The sequence below is a fragment of the Petromyzon marinus genome, chromosome 35, assembly GCF_048934315.1.
Source record: "Petromyzon marinus isolate PM22_M1 ecotype Great Lakes invasive population chromosome 35, UKy_Petmar_22M1.pri1.0, whole genome shotgun sequence".
In the NCBI taxonomy this organism is placed as follows: domain Eukaryota; kingdom Metazoa; phylum Chordata; class Hyperoartia; order Petromyzontiformes; family Petromyzontidae; genus Petromyzon; species Petromyzon marinus.
Window position 1 is genome coordinate 12,345,796 of NC_133701.1, and position 21,925 is coordinate 12,367,720.

A 21,925-nucleotide genomic window follows, 5' to 3' on the forward strand; every position below is an offset into this window, starting at 1 on the left:
TCATCAAGTTACTTCATATCCACACCAGAAGGGCAGCACTATCTTACCTGCCCTATAACAGGAAGACAATTGGTCGTATAGTAGTTATAGCAGTGTAATAAATTTTCATTTTACATGTTTTTAATGCTGACCCCTTGCATACCAACGTGATTTTTTGCATTGTGTTTCCCTCCATAATATATATGTAATGCTCTCAATCACTCTTTGTCCTTGTCTTTTGTTTTTCTCATATTTAAATTTCACCATACTTTCCTGCCAACTTCCATTATCGAATATTTCTCAATTCTATTGTGATAGCAAAGTTTAATTGAAATCACAAAATTGTTGTTAATTCACAAAAGCGCATCATTCTGTCAGAAGTGGGATTCGAACCCACGCCTCCAGGGGAGACTGCGACCTGAACGCTGCGCCTTAGACCGCTCGGCCATCCTGACTGTGGCATGGTGTCACAATAGGATAATTTTAATCCATTCTCAGCAATCGATCCACGTGGTTCGTGTGAAATATACATCCTCATTATTTATCCAGGTGTAGTGTTCGATGTCACTCGGACAACTTCTGTCTTTCTCCGAACACCGCTTTATCTACAACTCTCAGCATGTCCTCCACATTCTACAGTATCCAGGTCGCCACGGCTCGCTCGCCGTGCTTCACTCGACTCGCTCGCCACCTTTGTCTCTCCATTCGCCACGATTACTTCACTTACTCCGCACTCAGCGTCTTCGCACACAGCAACTTCGCACACAGCGTCTTCGCACACAGCGACTTCGCACCCAGCGTCTTACAAACTCTGTCTCTCAAACTCTCTCTCTCAAACTCTCCACACTTCAATTCTGCTTGTTACTCGAAGCTCTCCAAACTCAAAATCCCGCTCCAATTGCCGACCCCCCAATGTATCCCCGCTATCATTACGCCTTAATTAATTAGTCCGCGTCCCAACGGCACTCCACTTGATCGTACACCTGCTTCTCGCCAGACTTCCAGACGCCTCTCCGGCCCCGGCAACAGCACCAAACAATCACAGCCTTCCTTCGCTCTCCCAGCTTAATTGTCCCAACATTACCTGCACTGTATTTGCCTTCGTTACAGGCTGACCCAACATGAACCCCAGTGACATTGCCTTCACAACAGGCTGACCCAACATAACCGCACTGTCTCTGTTTCCATGCAATACGCACCTTTCTACTCCACTACACAGGCAAGAAGACTTCCTCATCACAAGTGATTGAAGCAATACAATACCCACCATTTTGAGACAACCTAATTGTCGTTTAGACGGACGCATGATCCTAGAAATAGGGAATTCCAATATTTACTCAGAAACATCCGTGAAGAATAATCATGACCAAGATGCATTTGATCAAGGAAATGCAGTGATTGTTAGTAATGTTTAATTGATGGTAGTGCTGCATCTTATCGCCAAATTTAATCGAAATTGTACTGCTAGTGTCATGCATGGTATGAAGCGTACAATTCGACTTCGTGCAGGGCTGGTCTACGCCCTATGTGAGACAATGGTTCATGGAAAAATATATCACAGAACTGAGTGACAAAATATCATCAAGTTACTTCAAATCCACACCAGAAGGGCAGCACTATCCGACCTGCCCTACAACAGGAAGACAATTGGTCGTATAGTAGTCATAGCAGTGTTATACATTTTCATTTTACATGTTTTTAATGCTGACCCCTTGCATACCAATGTGATTGTTTACATTGTGTTTCCCTCCATAATATATATGTAATGCTCTCAATCACTCTTTGTCCTTGTCTTTTGTTTTTCTCATATTTATATTTCACCATACTTTCCTGCCAATTCCATTATCGAATATTTCTCAATTCTATTGTGATAGCAAAGTTTAATTGAAATTACAAAATTGTTGTTAATTCACAAAAGAGCATCATTCTGTCAGAAGTGGGATTCGAACCCACGCCTCCAGGGGAGACTGCGACCTGAACGCAGCGCCTTAGACCGCTCGGCCATCCTGACTGTGGCATGGTGTCACAATAGGATAATTTTAATCCATTCTCAGCAATCGATCCACGTGGTTCGTGTGAAATATACATTCTCATTATTTATCCAGGTGCAGTGTTCGATTTCACTCGGACAACTTCTGTCTTTCTCCGAACACCGCTTTGTCTACAACTCTCAGCATGTCCTCCACATTCTACAGTATCCAGGTCGCCACGGCTCGCTCGCCGTGCGTCACTCGACTCGCTCGCCACCTTTGTCTCTCCATTCCCCACGATTACTTCACTTACTCCGCACACAGCGTCTTCGCACACAGCGACTTCGCACACAGCGTCTTACAAACTCTGTCTCTCAAACTCTCTCTATCAAACTCTCCATACTTCAATTCTGCTTGTTACTCGAAGCTCTCCAAACTCAAAATCCCGCTCCAATTGCCGACCCCCCAATGTATCCCCGCTATCATTACGCCTTAATTAATTAGTCCGCGTCCCAACGGCACTCCACTTGATCGTACACCTGCTTCTCGCCAGACTTCCAGATGCCTCTCCGGCCCCGGCAACAGCACCAAACAATCACAGCCTTCCTTGGCTCTCCCAGCTTAATTGTCCCAACATTACCTGCACTGTATTTGCCTTCATTACAGGCTGACCCAACATGAACCCCAATGACATTGCCTTCACAACAGGCTGACCCAACATAAACCGCACTGTCTCTGTTTCCATGCAATACGCACCTTTCTACTCCACTACACAGGCAAGAAGACTTGCTCATCACAAGTGATTCAAGCAAGACAATGCCCACCATTTGTTGACAAACTAGTTGTCGTTTAGACGGACGCATGATCCGAGAAATAGGGAATTCCAATATTTACTCAGAAACATCCGTGAAGAATAATCATAGCCAAGATGCATTTCATCAACGAAATGCAGTGATTATGAGTAATGTTTAATTGAGGGTAGTGCTGCATCTTATCGCCAAATTTAATCGAAATTGTACTGCTAGTGTCATGCATGGTATGAAGCGTACAATTCGACTTCGTGCAGGGCTGGCCTACAGCCTATGTGAGACAATGGTTCATGGAAAAATATATCACAGAACTGATTAACAAAATATCATCAAGTTACTTCATATCCACACCAGAAGGGCAGCACTATCTTACCTACCCTATAACAGGAAGACAATTGGTCGTATAGTAGTCATAGCCATGTTATAAATTTTCATTTTACATGTTTTTAATGCCGGTCCCTTGCATACCAATGTGATTTTTTGCATTGTGTTTCCCTCCATAACATATGTAATGCTCTCAATCACTCTTTGTGCGTGTCTTTTGTTTTTCTCATATTTATATTTCACCATACTTTCCTGCCAATTCCATTATCGAATATTTCTCAATTCTATTGTGATAGCAAAGTTTAATTGAAATTACAAAATTGTTGTTAATTCACAAAAGAGCATCATTCTGTCAGAAGTGGGATTCGAACCCACGCCTCCAGGGGAGACTGCGACCTGAACGCAGCGCCTTAGACCGCTCGGCCATCCTGACTGTGGCATGGTGTCACAATAGGATAATTTTAATCCATTCTCAGCAATCGATCCACGTGGTTCGTGTGAAATATACATTCTCATTATTTATCCAGGTGCAGTGTTCGATTTCACTCGGACAACTTCTGTCTTTCTCCGAACACCGCTTTATCTACAACTCTCAGCATGTCCTCCACATTCTACAGTATCCAGGTCGCCACGGCTCGCTCGCCGTGCGTCACTCGACTCGCTCGCCACCTTTGTCTCTCCATTCCCCACGATTACTTCACTTACTCCGCACTCAGCGTCTTTGCACACAGCGACTTCGCACACAGCGTCTTACAAACTCTGTCTCTCAAACTCTCTCTCTCAAACTCTCCACACTTCAATTCCGCCTGTTGACTCCAAGCTCTCCAAACTCAAAATCCCGCTCCAATAGGCGACCCCCCAATTTATCCCCGCTATCATTACGCCTTAATTAATTAGTCCGCGTCCCAACGGCACTCCGCGTGATCGTACACCTGCTTCTCGCCAGACTTCCAGACGCCTCTCCGGCCCCGGCAACAGCACCAAACAATCACAGCCTTCCTTCGCTCTCCCAGCTTAATTGTCCCAACATTACCTGCACTGTATTTGCCTTCGTTACAGGCTGACCCAACATGAACCCCAGTGACATTGCCTTCACAACAGGCTGACCCAACATAACCGCACTGTCTCTGTTTCCATGCAATACGCACCTTTCTACTCCACTACACAGGCAAGAAGACTTCCTCATCACAAGTGATTCAAGCAATACAATACCCACCATTTTGAGACAACCTAATTGTCGTTTAGACGGACGCATGATCCTAGAAATAGGGAATTCCAATATTTACTCAGAAACATCCGTGAAGAATAATCATGACCAAGATGCATTTGATCAAGGAAATGCAGTGATTGTTAGTAATGTTTAATTGATGGTAGTGCTGCATCTTATCGCCAAATTTAATCGAAATTGTACTGCTAGTGTCATGCATGGTATGAAGCGTACAATTCGACTTCGTGCAGGGCTGGTCTACGCCCTATGTGAGACAATGGTTCATGGAAAAATATATCACAGAACTGAGTGACAAAATATCATCAAGTTACTTCAAATCCACACCAGAAGGGCAGCACTATCCGACCTGCCCTACAACAGGAAGACAATTGGTCGTATAGTAGTCATAGCAGTGTTATACATTTTCATTTTACATGTTTTTAATGCTGACCCCTTGCATACCAATGTGATTGTTTACATTGTGTTTCCCTCCATAATATATATGTAATGCTCTCAATCACTCTTTGTCCTTGTCTTTTGTTTTTCTCATATTTATATTTCACCATACTTTCCTGCCAATTCCATTATCGAATATTTCTCAATTCTATTGTGATAGCAAAGTTTAATTGAAATTACAAAATTGTTGTTAATTCACAAAAGAGCATCATTCTGTCAGAAGTGGGATTCGAACCCACGCCTCCAGGGGAGACTGCGACCTGAACGCAGCACCTTAGACCGCTCGGCCATCCTGACTGTGGCATGGTGTCACAATAGGATAATTTTAATCCATTCTCAGCAATCGATCCACGTGGTTCGTGTGAAATATACATTCTCATTATTTATCCAGGTGCAGTGTTCGATTTCACTCGGACAACTTCTGTCTTTCTCCGAACACCGCTTTATCTACAACTCTCAGCATGTCCTCCACATTCTACAGTATCCAGGTCGCCACGGCTCGCTCGCCGTGCGTCACTCGACTCGCTCGCCACCTTTGTCTCTCCATTCCCCACGATTACTTCACTTACTCCGCACTCAGCGTCTTCGCACACAGCGACTTCGCACACAGCGTCTTCGCACACAGCGACTTCGCACCCAGCGTCTTACAAACTCTGTCTCTCAAACTCTCTCTCTCAAACTCTCCACACTTCAATTCCGCCTGTTGACTCCAAGCTCTCCAAACTCAAAATCCCGCTCCAATAGGCGACCCCCCAATTTATCCCCGCTATCATTACGCCTGAATTAATTAGTCCGCGTCCCAACGGCACTCCGCGTGATCGTACACCTGCTTCTCGCCAGACTTCCAGACGCCTCTCCGGCCCCGGCAACAGCACCAAACAATCACAGCCTTCCTTCGCTCTCCCAGCTTAATTGTCCCAACATTACCTGCACTGTATTTGCCTTCGTTACAGGCTGACCCAACATGAACCCCAGTGACATTGCCTTCACAACAGGCTGACCCAACATAACCGCACTGTCTCTGTTTCCATGCAATACGCACCTTTCTACTCCACTACACAGGCAAGAAGACTTCCTCATCACAAGTGATTCAAGCAATACAATACCCACCATTTTGAGACAACCTAATTGTCGTTTAGACGGACGCATGATCCTAGAAATAGGGAATTCCAATATTTACTCAGAAACATCCGTGAAGAATAATCATGACCAAGATGCATTTGATCAAGGAAATGCAGTGATTGTTAGTAATGTTTAATTGATGGTAGTGCTGCATCTTATCGCCAAATTTAATCGAAATTGTACTGCTAGTGTCATGCATGGTATGAAGCGTACAATTCGACTTCGTGCAGGGCTGGTCTACGCCCTATGTGAGACAATGGTTCATGGAAAAATATATCACAGAACTGAGTGACAAAATATCATCAAGTTACTTCAAATCCACACCAGAAGGGCAGCACTATCCGACCTGCCCTACAACAGGAAGACAATTGGTCGTATAGTAGTCATATCAGTGTTATACATTTTCACTTTACATGTTTTTAATGCTGACCCCTTGCATACCAATGTGATTGTTTACATTGTGTTTCCCTCCATAATATATATGTAATGCTCTCAATCACTCTTTGTCCTTGTCTTTTGTTTTTCTCATATTTATATTTCACCATACTTTCCTGCCAATTCCATTATCGAATATTTCTCAATTCTATTGTGATAGCAAAGTTTAATTGAAATTACAAAATTGTTGTTAATTCACAAAAGAGCATCATTCTGTCAGAAGTGGGATTCGAACCCACACCTCCAGGGGAGACTGCGACCTGAACGCAGCGCCTTAGACCGCTCGGCCATCCTGACTGTGGCATGGTGTCACAATAGGATAATTTTAATCCATTCTCAGCAATCGATCCACGTGGTTCGTGTGAAATATACATCCTCATTATTTATCCAGGTGTAGTGTTCGATGTCACTCGGACAACTTCTGTCTTTCTCCGAACACCGTTTTATCTACAACTCTCAGCATGTCCTCCACATTCTACAGTATCCAGGTCGCCACGGCTCGCTCGCCGTGCTTCACTCGACTCGTTCGCCACCTTTGTCTCTCCATTCGCCACGATTACTTCACTTACTCCGCACTCAGCGACTTCGCACACAGCGACTTCGCACGCAGCGTCTTACAAACTCTGTCTCTCAAACTCTCTCTATCAAACTCTCCATACTTCAATTCTGCTTGTTACTCGAAGCTCTCCAAACTCAAAATCCCGCTCCAATTGCCGACCCCCCAATGTATCCCCGCTATCATTACGCCTTAATTAATTAGTCCGCGTCCCAACGGCACTCCACTTGATCGTACACCTGCTTCTCGCCAGACTTCCAGACGCCTCTCCGGCCCCGGCAACAGCACCAAACAATCACAGCCTTCCTTGGCTCTCCCAGCTTAATTGTCCCAACATTACCTGCACTGTATTTGCCTTCATTACAGGCTGACCCAACATGAACCCCAATGACATTGCCTTCACAACAGGCTGACCCAACATAAACCGCACTGTCTCTGTTTCCATGCAATACGCACCTTTCTACTCCACTACACAGGCAAGAAGACTTGCTCATCACAAGTGATTCAAGCAAGACAATGCCCACCATTTGTTGACAAACTAGTTGTCGTTTAGACGGACGCATGATCCGAGAAATAGGGAATTCCAATATTTACTCAGAAACATCCGTGAAGAATAATCATAGCCAAGATGCATTTCATCAAGGAAATGCAGTCATTATTGGTAATGTTTAATTGAGGGTAGTGCTGCATCTTATCGCCAAATTTAATCGAAATTGTACTGCTAGTGTCATGCATGGTATGAAGCGTACAATTCGACTTCGTGCAGGGCTGGCCTACGGCCTATGTGAGACAATGGTTCATGGAAAAATATATCACAGAACTGAGTGACAAAATATCATCAAGTTACTTCAAATCCACACCAGAAGGGCAGCACTATCCGACCTGCCCTACAACAGGAAGACAATTGGTCGTATAGTAGTCATAGCAGTGTTATACATTTTCATTTTACATGTTTTTAATGCTGACCCCTTGCATACCAATGTGATTGTTTACATTGTGTTTCCCTCCATAATATATATGTAATGCTCTCAATCACTCTTTGTCCTTGTCTTTTGTTTTTCTCATATTTATATTTCACCATACTTTCCTGCCAATTCCATTATCGAATATTTCTCAATTCTATTGTGATAGCAAAGTTTAATTGAAATTACAAAATTGTTGTTAATTCACAAAAGAGCATCATTCTGTCAGAAGTGGGATTCGAACCCACGCCTCCAGGGGAGACTGCGACCTGAACGCAGCGCCTTAGACCGCTCGGCCATCCTGACTGTGGCATGGTGTCACAATAGGATAATTTTAATCCATTCTCAGCAATCGATCCACGTGGTTCGTGTGAAATATACATCCTCATTATTTATCCAGGTGTAGTGTTCGATGTCACTCGGACAACTTCTGTCTTTCTCCGAACACCGTTTTATCTACAACTCTCAGCATGTCCTCCACATTCTACAGTATCCAGGTCGCCACGGCTCGCTCGCCGTGCTTCACTCGACTCGTTCGCCACCTTTGTCTCTCCATTCGCCACGATTACTTCACTTACTCCGCACTCAGCGTCTTCGCACACAGCGACTTCGCACACAGCGACTTCGCACACAGCGACTTCGCACACAGCGACTTACAAACTCTGTCTCTCAAACTCTCTCTCTCAAACTCTCCATACTTCAATTCTGCTTGTTACTCGAAGCTCTCCAAACTCAAAATCCCGCTCCAATTGCCGACCCCCCAATGTATCCCCGCTATCATTACGCCTTAATTAATTAGTCCGCGTCCCAACGGCACTCCACTTGATCGTACACCTGCTTCTCGCCAGACTTCCAGACGCCTCTCCGGCCCCGGCAACAGCACCAAACAATCACAGCCTTCCTTGGCTCTCCCAGCTTAATTGTCCCAACATTACCTGCACTGTATTTGCCTTCGTTACAGGCTGACCCAACATGAACCCCAATGACATTGCCTTCACAACAGGCTGACCCAACATAAACCGCACTGTCTCTGTTTCCATGCAATACGCACCTTTCTACTCCACTACACAGGCAAGAAGACTTGCTCATCACAAGTGATTCAAGCAAGACAATGCCCACCATTTGTTGACAAACTAGTTGTCGTTTAGACGGACGCATGATCCGAGAAATAGGGAATTCCAATATTTACTCAGAAACATCCGTGAAGAATAATCATAGCCAAGATGCATTTCATCAAGGAAATGCAGTCATTATTGGTAATGTTTAATTGAGGGTAGTGCTGCATCTTATCGCCAAATTTAATCGAAATTGTACTGCTAGTGTCATGCATGGTATGAAGCGTACAATTCGACTTCGTGCAGGGCTGGCCTACGGCCTATGTGAGACAATGGTTCATGGAAAAATATATCACAGAACTGAGTGACAAAATATCATCAAGTTACTTCAAATCCACACCAGAAGGGCAGCACTATCCGACCTGCCCTACAACAGGAAGACAATTGGTCGTATAGTAGTCATAGCCATGTTATAAATTTTCATTTTACATGTTTTTAATGCCGGTCCCTTGCATACCAATGTGATTTTTTGCATTGTGTTTCCCTCCATAACATATGTAATGCTCTCAATCACTCTTTGTGCGTGTCTTTTGTTTTTCTCATATTTATATTTCACCATACTTTCCTGCCAATTCCATTATCGAATATTTCTCAATTCTATTGTGATAGCAAAGTTTAATTGAAATTACAAAATTGTTGTTAATTCACAAAAGAGCATCATTCTGTCAGAAGTGGGATTCGAACCCACGCCTCCAGGGGAGACTGCGACCTGAACGCAGCGCCTTAGACCGCTCGGCCATCCTGACTGTGGCATGGTGTCACAATAGGATAATTTTAATCCATTCTCAGCAATCGATCCACGTGGTTCGTGTGAAATATACATTCTCATTATTTATCCAGGTGCAGTGTTCGATTTCACTCGGACAACTTCTGTCTTTCTCCGAACACCGCTTTATCTACAACTCTCAGCATGTCCTCCACATTCTACAGTATCCAGGTCGCCACGGCTCGCTCGCCGTGCGTCACTCGACTCGCTCGCCACCTTTGTCTCTCCATTCCCCACGATTACTTCACTTACTCCGCACTCAGCGTCTTTGCACACAGCGACTTCGCACACAGCGTCTTCGCACACAGCGACATCGCACCCAGCGTCTTACAAACTCTGTCTCTCAAACTCTCTCTCTCAAACTCTCCACACTTCAATTCCGCCTGTTGACTCCAAGCTCTCCAAACTCAAAATCCCGCTCCAATAGGCGACCCCCCAATTTATCCCCGCTATCATTACGCCTTAATTAATTAGTCCGCGTCCCAACGGCACTCCGCGTGATCGTACACCTGCTTCTCGCCAGACTTCCAGACGCCTCTCCGGCCCCGGCAACAGCACCAAACAATCACAGCCTTCCTTCGCTCTCCCAGCTTAATTGTCCCAACATTACCTGCACTGTATTTGCCTTCGTTACAGGCTGACCCAACATGAACCCCAGTGACATTGCCTTCACAACAGGCTGACCCAACATAACCGCACTGTCTCTGTTTCCATGCAATACGCACCTTTCTACTCCACTACACAGGCAAGAAGACTTCCTCATCACAAGTGATTCAAGCAATACAATACCCACCATTTTGAGACAACCTAATTGTCGTTTAGACGGACGCATGATCCTAGAAATAGGGAATTCCAATATTTACTCAGAAACATCCGTGAAGAATAATCATGACCAAGATGCATTTGATCAAGGAAATGCAGTGATTGTTAGTAATGTTTAATTGATGGTAGTGCTGCATCTTATCGCCAAATTTAATCGAAATTGTACTGCTAGTGTCATGCATGGTATGAAGCGTACAATTCGACTTCGTGCAGGGCTGGTCTACGCCCTATGTGAGACAATGGTTCATGGAAAAATATATCACAGAACTGAGTGACAAAATATCATCAAGTTACTTCAAATCCACACCAGAAGGGCAGCACTATCCGACCTGCCCTACAACAGGAAGACAATTGGTCGGATAGTAGTCATAGCAGTGTTATACATTTTCATTTTACATGTTTTTAATGCTGACCCCTTGCATACCAATGTGATTGTTTACATTGTGTTTCCCTCCATAATATATATGTAATGCTCTCAATCACTCTTTGTCCTTGTCTTTTGTTTTTCTCATATTTATATTTCACCATACTTTCCTGCCAATTCCATTATCGAATATTTCTCAATTCTATTGTGATAGCAAAGTTTAATTGAAATTACAAAATTGTTGTTAATTCACAAAAGAGCATCATTCTGTCAGCAGTGGGATTCGAACCCACGCCTCCAGGGGAGACTGCGACCTGAACGCAGCACCTTAGACCGCTCGGCCATCCTGACTGTGGCATGGTGTCACAATAGGATAATTTTAATCCATTCTCAGCAATCGATCCACGTGGTTCGTGTGAAATATACATTCTCATTATTTATCCAGGTGCAGTGTTCGATTTCACTCGGACAACTTCTGTCTTTCTCCGAACACCGCTTTATCTACAACTCTCAGCATGTCCTCCACATTCTACAGTATCCAGGTCGCCACGGCTCGCTCGCCGTGCGTCACTCGACTCGCTCGCCACCTTTGTCTCTCCATTCCCCACGATTACTTCACTTACTCCGCACTCAGCGTCTTTGCACACAGCGACTTCGCACACAGCGTCTTCGCACACAGCGACTTCGCACCCAGCGTCTTACAAACTCTGTCTCTCAAACTCTCTCTCTCAAACTCTCCACACTTCAATTCCGCCTGTTGACTCCAAGCTCTCCAAACTCAAAATCCCGCTCCAATAGGCGACCCCCCAATGTATCCCCGCTATCATTACGCCTTAATTAATTAGTCCGCGTCCCAACGGCACTCCGCGTGATCGTACACCTGCTTCTCGCCAGACTTCCAGACGCCTCTCCGGCCCCGGCAACAGCACCAAACAATCACAGCCTTCCTTCGCTCTCCCAGCTTAATTGTCCCAACATTACCTGCACTGTATTTGCCTTCGTTACAGGCTGACCCAACATGAACCCCAGTGACATTGCCTTCACAACAGGCTGACCCAACATAACCGCACTGTCTCTGTTTCCATGCAATACGCACCTTTCTACTCCACTACACAGGCAAGAAGACTTCCTCATCACAAGTGATTCAAGCAATACAATACCCACCATTTTGAGACAACCTAATTGTCGTTTAGACGGACGCATGATCCTAGAAATAGGGAATTCCAATATTTACTCAGAAACATCCGTGAAGAATAATCATGACCAAGATGCATTTGATCAAGGAAATGCAGTGATTGTTAGTAATGTTTAATTGATGGTAGTGCTGCATCTTATCGCCAAATTTAATCGAAATTGTACTGCTAGTGTCATGCATGGTATGAAGCGTACAATTCGACTTCGTGCAGGGCTGGTCTACGCCCTATGTGAGACAATGGTTCATGGAAAAATATATCACAGAACTGAGTGACAAAATATCATCAAGTTACTTCAAATCCACACCAGAAGGGCAGCACTATCCGACCTGCCCTACAACAGGAAGACAATTGGTCGTATAGTAGTCATAGCAGTGTTATACATTTTCATTTTACATGTTTTTAATGCTGACCCCTTGCATACCAATGTGATTGTTTACATTGTGTTTCCCTCCATAATATATATGTAATGCTCTCAATCACTCTTTGTCCTTGTCTTTTGTTTTTCTCATATTTATATTTCACCATACTTTCCTGCCAATTCCATTATCGAATATTTCTCAATTCTATTGTGATAGCAAAGTTTAATTGAAATTACAAAATTGTTGTTAATTCACAAAAGAGCATCATTCTGTCAGAAGTGGGATTCGAACCCACGCCTCCAAGGGAGACTGCGACCTGAACGCAGCGCCTTAGACCGCTCGGCCATCCTGACTGTGGCATGGTGTCACAATAGGATAATTTTAATCCATTCTCAGCAATCGATCCACGTGGTTCGTGTGAAATATACATCCTCATTATTTATCCAGGTGTAGTGTTCGATGTCACTCGGACAACTTCTGTCTTTCTCCGAACACCGTTTTATCTACAACTCTCAGCATGTCCTCCACATTCTACAGTATCCAGGTCGCCACGGCTCGCTCGCCGTGCTTCACTCGACTCGTTCGCTACCTTTGTCTCTCCATTCCCCACGATTACTTCACTTACTCCGCACTCAGCGTCTTCGCACACAGCGACTTCGCACACAGCGTCTTCGCACACAGCGACTTCGCACCCAGCGTCTTACAAACTCTGTCTCTCAAACTCTCTCTATCAAACTCTCCATACTTCAATTCTGCTTGTTACTCGAAGCTCTCCAAACTCAAAATCCCGCTCCAATTGCCGACCCCCCAATGTATCCCCGCTATCATTACGCCTTAATTAATTAGTCCGCGTCCCAACGGCACTCCACTTGATCGTACACCTGCTTCTCGCCAGACTTCCAGACGCCTCTCCGGCCCCGGCAACAGCACCAAACAATCACAGCCTTCCTTGGCTCTCCCAGCTTAATTGTCCCAACATTACCTGCACTGTATTTGCCTTCATTACAGGCTGACCCAACATGAACCCCAATGACATTGCCTTCACAACAGGCTGACCCAACATAAACCGCACTGTCTCTGTTTCCATGCAATACGCACCTTTCTACTCCACTACACAGGCAAGAAGACTTGCTCATCACAAGTGATTCAAGCAAGACAATGCCCACCATTTGTTGACAAACTAGTTGTCGTTTAGACGGACGCATGATCCGAGAAATAGGGAATTCCAATATTTACTCAGAAACATCCGTGAAGAATAATCATAGCCAAGATGCATTTCATCAAGGAAATGCAGTCATTATTGGTAATGTTTAATTGAGGGTAGTGCTGCATCTTATCGCCAAATTTAATCGAAATTGTACTGCTAGTGTCATGCATGGTATGAAGCGTACAATTCGACTTCGTGCAGGGCTGGCCTACGGCCTATGTGAGGCAATGGTTCATGGAAAAATATATCACAGAACTGATTAACAAAATATCATCAAGTTACTTCATATCCACACCAGAAGGGCAGCACTATCTTACCTGCCCTATAACAGGAAGACAATTGGTCGTATAGTAGTTATAGCAGTGTAATATATTTTCATTTTACATGTTTTTAATGCTGACCCCTTGCATACCAACGTGATTTTTTGCATTGTGTTTCCCTCCATAATATATATGTAATGCTCTCAATCACTCTTTGTCCTTGTCTTTTGTTTTTCTCATATTTAAATTTCACCATACTTTCCTGCCAACTTCCATTATCGAATATTTCTCAATTCTATTGTGATAGCAAAGTTTAATTGAAATCACAAAATTGTTGTTAATTCACAAAAGAGCATCATTCTGTCAGAAGTGGGATTCGAACCCACGCCTCCAGGGGAGACTGTGACCTGAACGCAGCGCCTTAGACCGCTCGGCCATCCTGACTGTGGCATGGTGTCACAATAGGATAATTTTAATCCATTCTCAGCAATCGATCCACGTGGTTCGTGTGAAATATACATCCTCATTATTTATCCAGGTGTAGTGTTCGATGTCACTCGGACAACTTCTGTCTTTCTCCGAACACCGTTTTATCTACAACTCTCAGCATGTCCTCCACATTCTACAGTATCCAGGTCGCCACGGCTCGCTCGCCGTGCGTCACTCGACTCGCTCGCCACCTTTGTCTCTCCATTCCCCACGATTACTTCACTTACTCCGCACTCAGCGTCTTTGCACACAGCAACTTCGCACACAGCGTCTTACAAACTCTGTCTCTCAAACTCTCTCTCTCAAACTCTCCACACTTCAATTCCGCCTGTTGACTCCAAGCTCTCCAAACTCAAAATCCCGCTCCAATAGGCGACCCCCCAATTTATCCCCGCTATCATTACGCCTTAATTAATTAGTCCGCGTCCCAACGGCACTCCGCGTGATCGTACACCTGCTTCTCGCCAGACTTCCAGACGCCTCTCCGGCCCCGGCAACAGCACCAAACAATCACAGCCTTCCTTCGCTCTCCCAGCTTAATTGTCCCAACATTACCTGCACTGTATTTGCCTTCGTTACAGGCTGACCCAACATGAACCCCAGTGACATTGCCTTCACAACAGGCTGACCCAACATAACCGCACTGTCTCTGTTTCCATGCAATACGCACCTTTCTACTCCACTACACAGGCAAGAAGACTTCCTCATCACAAGTGATTCAAGCAATACAATACCCACCATTTTGAGACAACCTAATTGTCGTTTAGACGGACGCATGATCCTAGAAATAGGGAATTCCAATATTTACTCAGAAACATCCGTGAAGAATAATCATGACCAAGATGCATTTGATCAAGGAAATGCAGTGATTGTTAGTAATGTTTAATTGATGGTAGTGCTGCATCTTATCGCCAAATTTAATCGAAATTGTACTGCTAGTGTCATGCATGGTATGAAGCGTACAATTCGACTTCGTGCAGGGCTGGTCTACGCCCTATGTGAGACAATGGTTCATGGAAAAATATATCACAGAACTGAGTGACAAAATATCATCAAGTTACTTCAAATCCACACCAGAAGGGCAGCACTATCCGACCTGCCCTACAACAGGAAGACAATTGGTCGTATAGTAGTCATAGCAGTGTTATACATTTTCATTTTACATGTTTTTAATGCTGACCCCTTGCATACCAATGTGATTGTTTACATTGTGTTTCCCTCCATAATATATATGTAATGCTCTCAATCACTCTTTGTCCTTGTCTTTTGTTTTTATCATATTTATATTTCACCATACTTTCCTGCCAATTCCATTATCGAATATTTCTCAATTCTATTGTGATAGCAAAGTTCAATTGAAATTACAAAATTGTTGTTAATTCACAAAAGAGCATCATTCTGTCAGAAGTGGGATTCGAACCCACGCCTCCAGTGGAGACTGCGACCTGAACGCAGCGCCTTAGACCGCTCGGCCATCCTGACTGTGGCATGGTGTCACAATAGGATAATTTTAATCCATTCTCAGCAATCGATCCACGTGGTTCGTGTGAAATATACATCCTCATTATTTATCCATGTGTAGTGTTCGATGTCACTCGGACAACTTCTGTCTTTCTCCGAACACCGTTTTATCTACAACTCTCAGCATGTCCTCCACATTCTACAGTATCCAGGTCGCCACGGCTCGCTCGCCATGCTTCACTCGACTCGTTCGCTACCTTTGTCTCTCCATTCGCCACGATTACTTCACTTACTCCGCACTCAGCGTCTTCGCACACAGCAACTTCGCACACAGCGTCTTCGCACACAGCGACTTCGCACACAGCGTCTTACAAACTCTGTCTCTCAAACTCTCTCTATCAAACTCTCCATACTTCAATTCTGCTTGTTACTCGAAGCTCTCCAAACTCAAAATCCCGCTCCAATTGCCGACCCCCCAATGTATCCCCGCTATCATTACGCCTTAATTAATTAGTCCGCGTCCCAACGGCACTCCACTTGATCGTACACCTGCTTCTCGCCAGACTTCCAGACGCCTCTCCGGCCCCGGCAACAGCACCAAACAATCACAGCCTTCCTTCGCTCTCCCAGCTTAATTGTCCCAACATTACCTGCACTGTATTTGCCTTCATTACAGGCTGACCCAACATGAACCCCAATGACATTGCCTTCACAACAGGCTGACCCAACATAAACCGCACTGTCTCTGTTTCCATGCAATACGCACCTTTCTACTCCACTACACAGGCAAGAAGACTTGCTCATCACAAGTGATTCAAGCAAGACAATGCCCACCATTTGTTGACAAACTAGTTGTCGTTTAGACGGACGCATGATCCGAGAAATAGGGAATTCCAATATTTACTCAGAAACATCCGTGAAGAATAATCATAGCCAAGATGCATTTCATCAAGGAAATGCAGTCATTATTGGTAATGTTTAATTGAGGGTAGTGCTGCATCTTATCGCCAAATTTAATCGAAATTGTACTGCTAGTGTCATGCATGGTATGAAGCGTACAATTCGACTTCGTGCAGGGCTGGCCTACGGCCTATGTGAGGCAATGGTTCATGGAAAAATATATCACAGAACTGATTAACAAAATATCATCAAGTTACTTCATATCCACACCAGAAGGGCAGCACTATCTTACCTGCCCTATAACAGGAAGAAAATTGGTCGTATAGTAGTTATAGCAGTGTAATAAATTTTCATTTTACATGTTTTTAATGCTGACCCCTTGCATACCAACGTGATTTTTTGCATTGTGTTTCCCTCCATAATATATATGTAATGCTCTCAATCACTCTTTGTCCTTGTCTTTTGTTTTTCTCATATTTAAATTTCACCATACTTTCCTGCCAACTTACATTATCGAATATTTCTCAATTCTATTGTGATAGCAAAGTTTAATTGAAATCACAAAATTGTTGTTAATTCACAAAAGAGCATCATTCTGTCAGAAGTGGGATTCAAACCCACGCCTCCAGGGGAGACTGCGACCTGAACGCTGCGCCTTAGACCGCTCGGCCATCCTGACTGTGGCATGGTGTCACAATAGGATAATTTTAATCCATTCTCAGCAATCGATCCACGTGGTTCGTGTGAAATATACATCCTCATTATTTATCCAGGTGTAGTGTTCGATGTCACTCGGACAACTTCTGTCTTTCTCCGAACACCGTTTTATCTACAACTCTCAGCATGTCCTCCACATTCTACAGTATCCAGGTCGCCACGGCTCGCTCGCCGTGCTTCACTCGACTCGTTCGCCACCTTTGTCTCTCCATTCCCCACGATTACTTCACTTACTCCGCACTCAGCGTCTTCGCACACAGCAACTTCGCACACAGCGTCTTCGCACACAGCGACTTCGCACTCAGCGTCTTACAAACTCTGTCTCTCAAACTCTCTCTATCAAACTCTCCATACTTCAATTCTGCTTGTTACTCGAAGCTCTCCAAACTCAAAATCCCGCTCCAATTGCCGACCCCCCAATGTATCCCCGCTATCATTACGCCTTAATTAATTAGTCCGCGTCCCAACGGCACTCCACTTGATCGTACACCTGCTTCTCGCCAGACTTCCAGACGCCTCTCCAGCCCCGGCAACAGCACCAAACAATCACAGCCTTCCTTGGCTCTCCCAGCTTAATTGTCCCAACATTACCTGCACTGTATTTGCCTTCATTACAGGCTGACCCAACATGAACCCCAATGACATTGCCTTCACAACAGGCTGACCCAACATAAACCGCACTGTCTCTGTTTCCATGCAATACGCACCTTTCTACTCCACTACACAGGCAAGAAGACTTGCTCATCACAAGTGATTCAAGCAAGACAATGCCCACCATTTGTTGACAAACTAGTTGTCGTTTAGACGGACGCATGATCCGAGAAATAGGGAATTCCAATATTTACTCAGAAACATCCGTGAAGAATAATCATAGCCAAGATGCATTTCATCAACGAAATGCAGTGATTATGAGTAATGTTTAATTGAGGGTAGTGCTGCATCTTATCGCCAAATTTAATCGAAATTGTACTGCTAGTGTCATGCATGGTATGAAGCGTACAATTCGACTTCGTGCAGGGCTGGCCTACAGCCTATGTGAGACAATGGTTCATGGAAAAATATATCACAGAACTGATTAACAAAATATCATCAAGTTACTTCATATCCACACCAGAAGGGCAGCACTATCTTACCTACCCTATAACAGGAAGACAATTGGTCGTATAGTAGTCATAGCCATGTTATAAATTTTCATTTTACATGTTTTTAATGCCGGTCCCTTGCATACCAATGTGATTTTTTGCATTGTGTTTCCCTCCATAACATATGTAATGCTCTCAATCACTCTTTGTGCGTGTCTTTTGTTTTTCTCATATTTATATTTCACCATACTTTCCTGCCAATTCCATTATCGAATATTTCTCAATTCTATTGTGATAGCAAAGTTTAATTGAAATTACAAAATTGTTGTTAATTCACAAAAGAGCATCATTCTGTCAGAAGTGGGATTCGAACCCACGCCTCCAGGGGAGACTGCGACCTGAACGCAGCGCCTTAGACCGCTCGGCCATCCTGACTGTGGCATGGTGTCACAATAGGATAATTTTAATCCATTCTCAGCAATCGATCCACGTGGTTCGTGTGAAATATACATTCTCATTATTTATCCAGGTGCAGTGTTCGATTTCACTCGGACAACTTCTGTCTTTCTCCGAACACCGCTTTATCTACAACTCTCAGCATGTCCTCCACATTCTACAGTATCCAGGTCGCCACGGCTCGCTCGCCGTGCGTCACTCGACTCGCTCGCCACCTTTGTCTCTCCATTCCCCACGATTACTTCACTTACTCCGCACTCAGCGTCTTTGCACACAGCGACTTCGCACACAGCGTCTTCGCACACAGCGACTTCGCACCCAGCGTCTTACAAACTCTGTCTCTCAAACTCTCTCTCTCAAACTCTCCACACTTCAATTCCGCCTGTTGACTCCAAGCTCTCCAAACTCAAAATCCCGCTCCAATAGGCGACCCCCCAATTTATCCCCGCTATCATTACGCCTTAATTAATTAGTCCGCGTCCCAACGGCACTCCGCGTGATCGTACACCTGCTTCTCGCCAGACTTCCAGACGCCTCTCCGGCCCCGGCAACAGCACCAAACAATCACAGCCTTCCTTCGCTCTCCCAGCTTAATTGTCCCAACATTACCTGCACTGTATTTGCCTTCGTTACAGGCTGACCCAACATGAACCCCAGTGACATTGCCTTCACAACAGGCTGACCCAACATAACCGCACTGTCTCTGTTTCCATGCAATACGCACCTTTCTACTCCACTACACAGGCAAGAAGACTTCCTCATCACAAGTGATTGAAGCAATACAATACCCACCATTTTGAGACAACCTAATTGTCGTTTAGACGGACGCATGATCCTAGAAATAGGGAATTCCAATATTTACTCAGAAACATCCGTGAAGAATAATCATGACCAAGATGCATTTGATCAAGGAAATGCAGTGATTGTTAGTAATGTTTAATTGATGGTAGTGCTGCATCTTATCGCCAGATTTAATCGAAATTGTACTGCTAGTGTCATGCATGGTATGAAGCGTACAATTCGACTTCGTGCAGGGCTGGTCTACGCCCTATGTGAGACAATGGTTCATGGAAAAATATATCACAGAACTGAGTGACAAAATATCATCAAGTTACTTCAAATCCACACCAGAAGGGCAGCACTATCCGACCTGCCCTACAACAGGAAGACAATTGGTCGTATAGTAGTCATAGCAGTGTTATACATTTTCATTTTACATGTTTTTAATGCTGACCCCTTGCATACCAATGTGATTGTTTACATTGTGTTTCCCTCCATAATATATATGTAATGCTCTCAATCACTCTTTGTCCTTGTCTTTTGTTTTTCTCATATTTATATTTCACCATACTTTCCTGCCAATTCCATTATCGAATATTTCTCAATTCTATTGTGATAGCAAAGTTTAATTGAAATTACAAAATTGTTGTTAATTCACAAAAGAGCATCATTCTGTCAGAAGTGGGATTCGAACCCACGCCTCCAGGGGAGACTGCGACCTGAACGCAGCGCCTTAGACCGCTCGGCCATCCTGACTGTGGCATGGTGTCACAATAGGATAATTTTAATCCATTCTCAGCAATCGATCCACGTGGTTCGTGTGAAATATACATTCTCATTATTTATCCAGGTGCAGTGTTCGATTTCACTCGGACAACTTCTGTCTTTCTCCGAACACCGCTTTATCTATAACTCTCAGCATGTCCTCCACATTCTACAGTATCCAGGTCGCCACGGCTCGCTCGCCGTGCGTCACTCGACTCGCTCGCCACCTTTGTCTCTCCATTCCCCACGATTACTTCACTTACTCCGCACACAGCGTCTTCGCACACAGCGACATCGCACCCAGCGTCTTACAAACTCTGTCTCTCAAACTCTCTCTCTCAAACTCTCCACACTTCAATTCCGCCTGTTGACTCCAAGCTCTCCAAACTCAAAATCCCGCTCCAATAGGCGACCCCCCAATTTATCCCCGCTATCATTACGCCTTAATTAATTAGTCCGCGTCCCAACGGCACTCCGCGTGATCGTACACCTGCTTCTCGCCAGACTTCCAGACGCCTCTCCGGCCCCGGCAACAGCACCAAACAATCACAGCCTTCCTTCGCTCTCCCAGCTTAATTGTCCCAACATTACCTGCACTGTATTTGCCTTCGTTACAGGCTGACCCAACATGAACCCCAGTGACATTGCCTTCACAACAGGCTGACCCAACATAACCGCACTGTCTCTGTTTCCATGCAATACGCACCTTTCTACTCCACTACACAGGCAAGAAGACTTCCTCATCACAAGTGATTCAAGCAATACAATACCCACCATTTTGAGACAACCTAATTGTCGTTTAGACGGACGCATGATCCTAGAAATAGGGAATTCCAATATTTACTCAGAAACATCCGTGAAGAATAATCATGACCAAGATGCATTTGATCAAGGAAATGCAGTGATTGTTAGTAATGTTTAATTGATGGTAGTGCTGCATCTTATCGCCAAATTTAATCGAAATTGTACTGCTAGTGTCATGCATGGTATGAAGCGTACAATTCGACTTCGTGCAGGGCTGGTCTACGCCCTATGTGAGACAATGGTTCATGGAAAAATATATCACAGAACTGAGTGACAAAATATCATCAAGTTACTTCAAATCCACACCAGAAGGGCAGCACTATCCGACCTGCCCTACAACAGGAAGACAATTGGTCGTATAGTAGTCATAGCAGTGTTATACATTTTCATTTTAAATGTTTTTAATGCTGACCCCTTGCATACCAATGTGATTGTTTACATTGTGTTTCCCTCCATAATATATATGTAATGCTCTCAATCACTCTTTGTCCTTGTCTTTTGTTTTTCTCATATTTATATTTCACCATACTTTCCTGCCAATTCCATTATCGAATATTTCTCA

The 21,925-nt window shown here is 44.3% G+C and overlaps 13 non-coding genes across 13 annotated transcripts; all 13 read right to left on the reverse strand.

Annotated features, from left to right (window-relative positions):
• Positions 1-351: 351 nt before the first annotated feature.
• On the reverse strand, positions 352-434 carry TRNAL-CAG (transfer RNA leucine (anticodon CAG)). Its single transcript has one exon. It is a non-coding gene; the product is annotated as a tRNA-Leu (tRNA).
• A 1,473-nt stretch (positions 435-1,907) lies between these two features.
• On the reverse strand, positions 1,908-1,990 carry TRNAL-CAG (transfer RNA leucine (anticodon CAG)). Its single transcript has one exon. It is a non-coding gene; the product is annotated as a tRNA-Leu (tRNA).
• A 1,442-nt stretch (positions 1,991-3,432) lies between these two features.
• Positions 3,433-3,515, reverse strand: TRNAL-CAG (transfer RNA leucine (anticodon CAG)). Its single transcript has one exon. It is a non-coding gene; the product is annotated as a tRNA-Leu (tRNA).
• A 1,444-nt stretch (positions 3,516-4,959) lies between these two features.
• TRNAL-CAG (transfer RNA leucine (anticodon CAG)) lies at positions 4,960-5,042 on the reverse strand. The gene has a single exon. It is a non-coding gene; the product is annotated as a tRNA-Leu (tRNA).
• A 1,474-nt stretch (positions 5,043-6,516) lies between these two features.
• Positions 6,517-6,599, reverse strand: TRNAL-CAG (transfer RNA leucine (anticodon CAG)). Its single transcript has one exon. It is a non-coding gene; the product is annotated as a tRNA-Leu (tRNA).
• A 1,444-nt stretch (positions 6,600-8,043) lies between these two features.
• TRNAL-CAG (transfer RNA leucine (anticodon CAG)) lies at positions 8,044-8,126 on the reverse strand. Its single transcript has one exon. It is a non-coding gene; the product is annotated as a tRNA-Leu (tRNA).
• Positions 8,127-9,598: 1,472 nt separating this feature from the next.
• TRNAL-CAG (transfer RNA leucine (anticodon CAG)) lies at positions 9,599-9,681 on the reverse strand. Its single transcript has one exon. It is a non-coding gene; the product is annotated as a tRNA-Leu (tRNA).
• Positions 9,682-11,155: 1,474 nt separating this feature from the next.
• TRNAL-CAG (transfer RNA leucine (anticodon CAG)) lies at positions 11,156-11,238 on the reverse strand. Its single transcript has one exon. It is a non-coding gene; the product is annotated as a tRNA-Leu (tRNA).
• Positions 11,239-12,712: 1,474 nt separating this feature from the next.
• On the reverse strand, positions 12,713-12,795 carry TRNAL-CAG (transfer RNA leucine (anticodon CAG)). Its single transcript has one exon. It is a non-coding gene; the product is annotated as a tRNA-Leu (tRNA).
• Positions 12,796-14,270: 1,475 nt separating this feature from the next.
• Positions 14,271-14,353, reverse strand: TRNAL-CAG (transfer RNA leucine (anticodon CAG)). The gene has a single exon. It is a non-coding gene; the product is annotated as a tRNA-Leu (tRNA).
• A 1,444-nt stretch (positions 14,354-15,797) lies between these two features.
• TRNAL-CAG (transfer RNA leucine (anticodon CAG)) lies at positions 15,798-15,880 on the reverse strand. Its single transcript has one exon. It is a non-coding gene; the product is annotated as a tRNA-Leu (tRNA).
• Positions 15,881-18,910: 3,030 nt separating this feature from the next.
• On the reverse strand, positions 18,911-18,993 carry TRNAL-CAG (transfer RNA leucine (anticodon CAG)). Its single transcript has one exon. It is a non-coding gene; the product is annotated as a tRNA-Leu (tRNA).
• Positions 18,994-20,467: 1,474 nt separating this feature from the next.
• TRNAL-CAG (transfer RNA leucine (anticodon CAG)) lies at positions 20,468-20,550 on the reverse strand. Its single transcript has one exon. It is a non-coding gene; the product is annotated as a tRNA-Leu (tRNA).
• Positions 20,551-21,925: the final 1,375 nt, after the last annotated feature.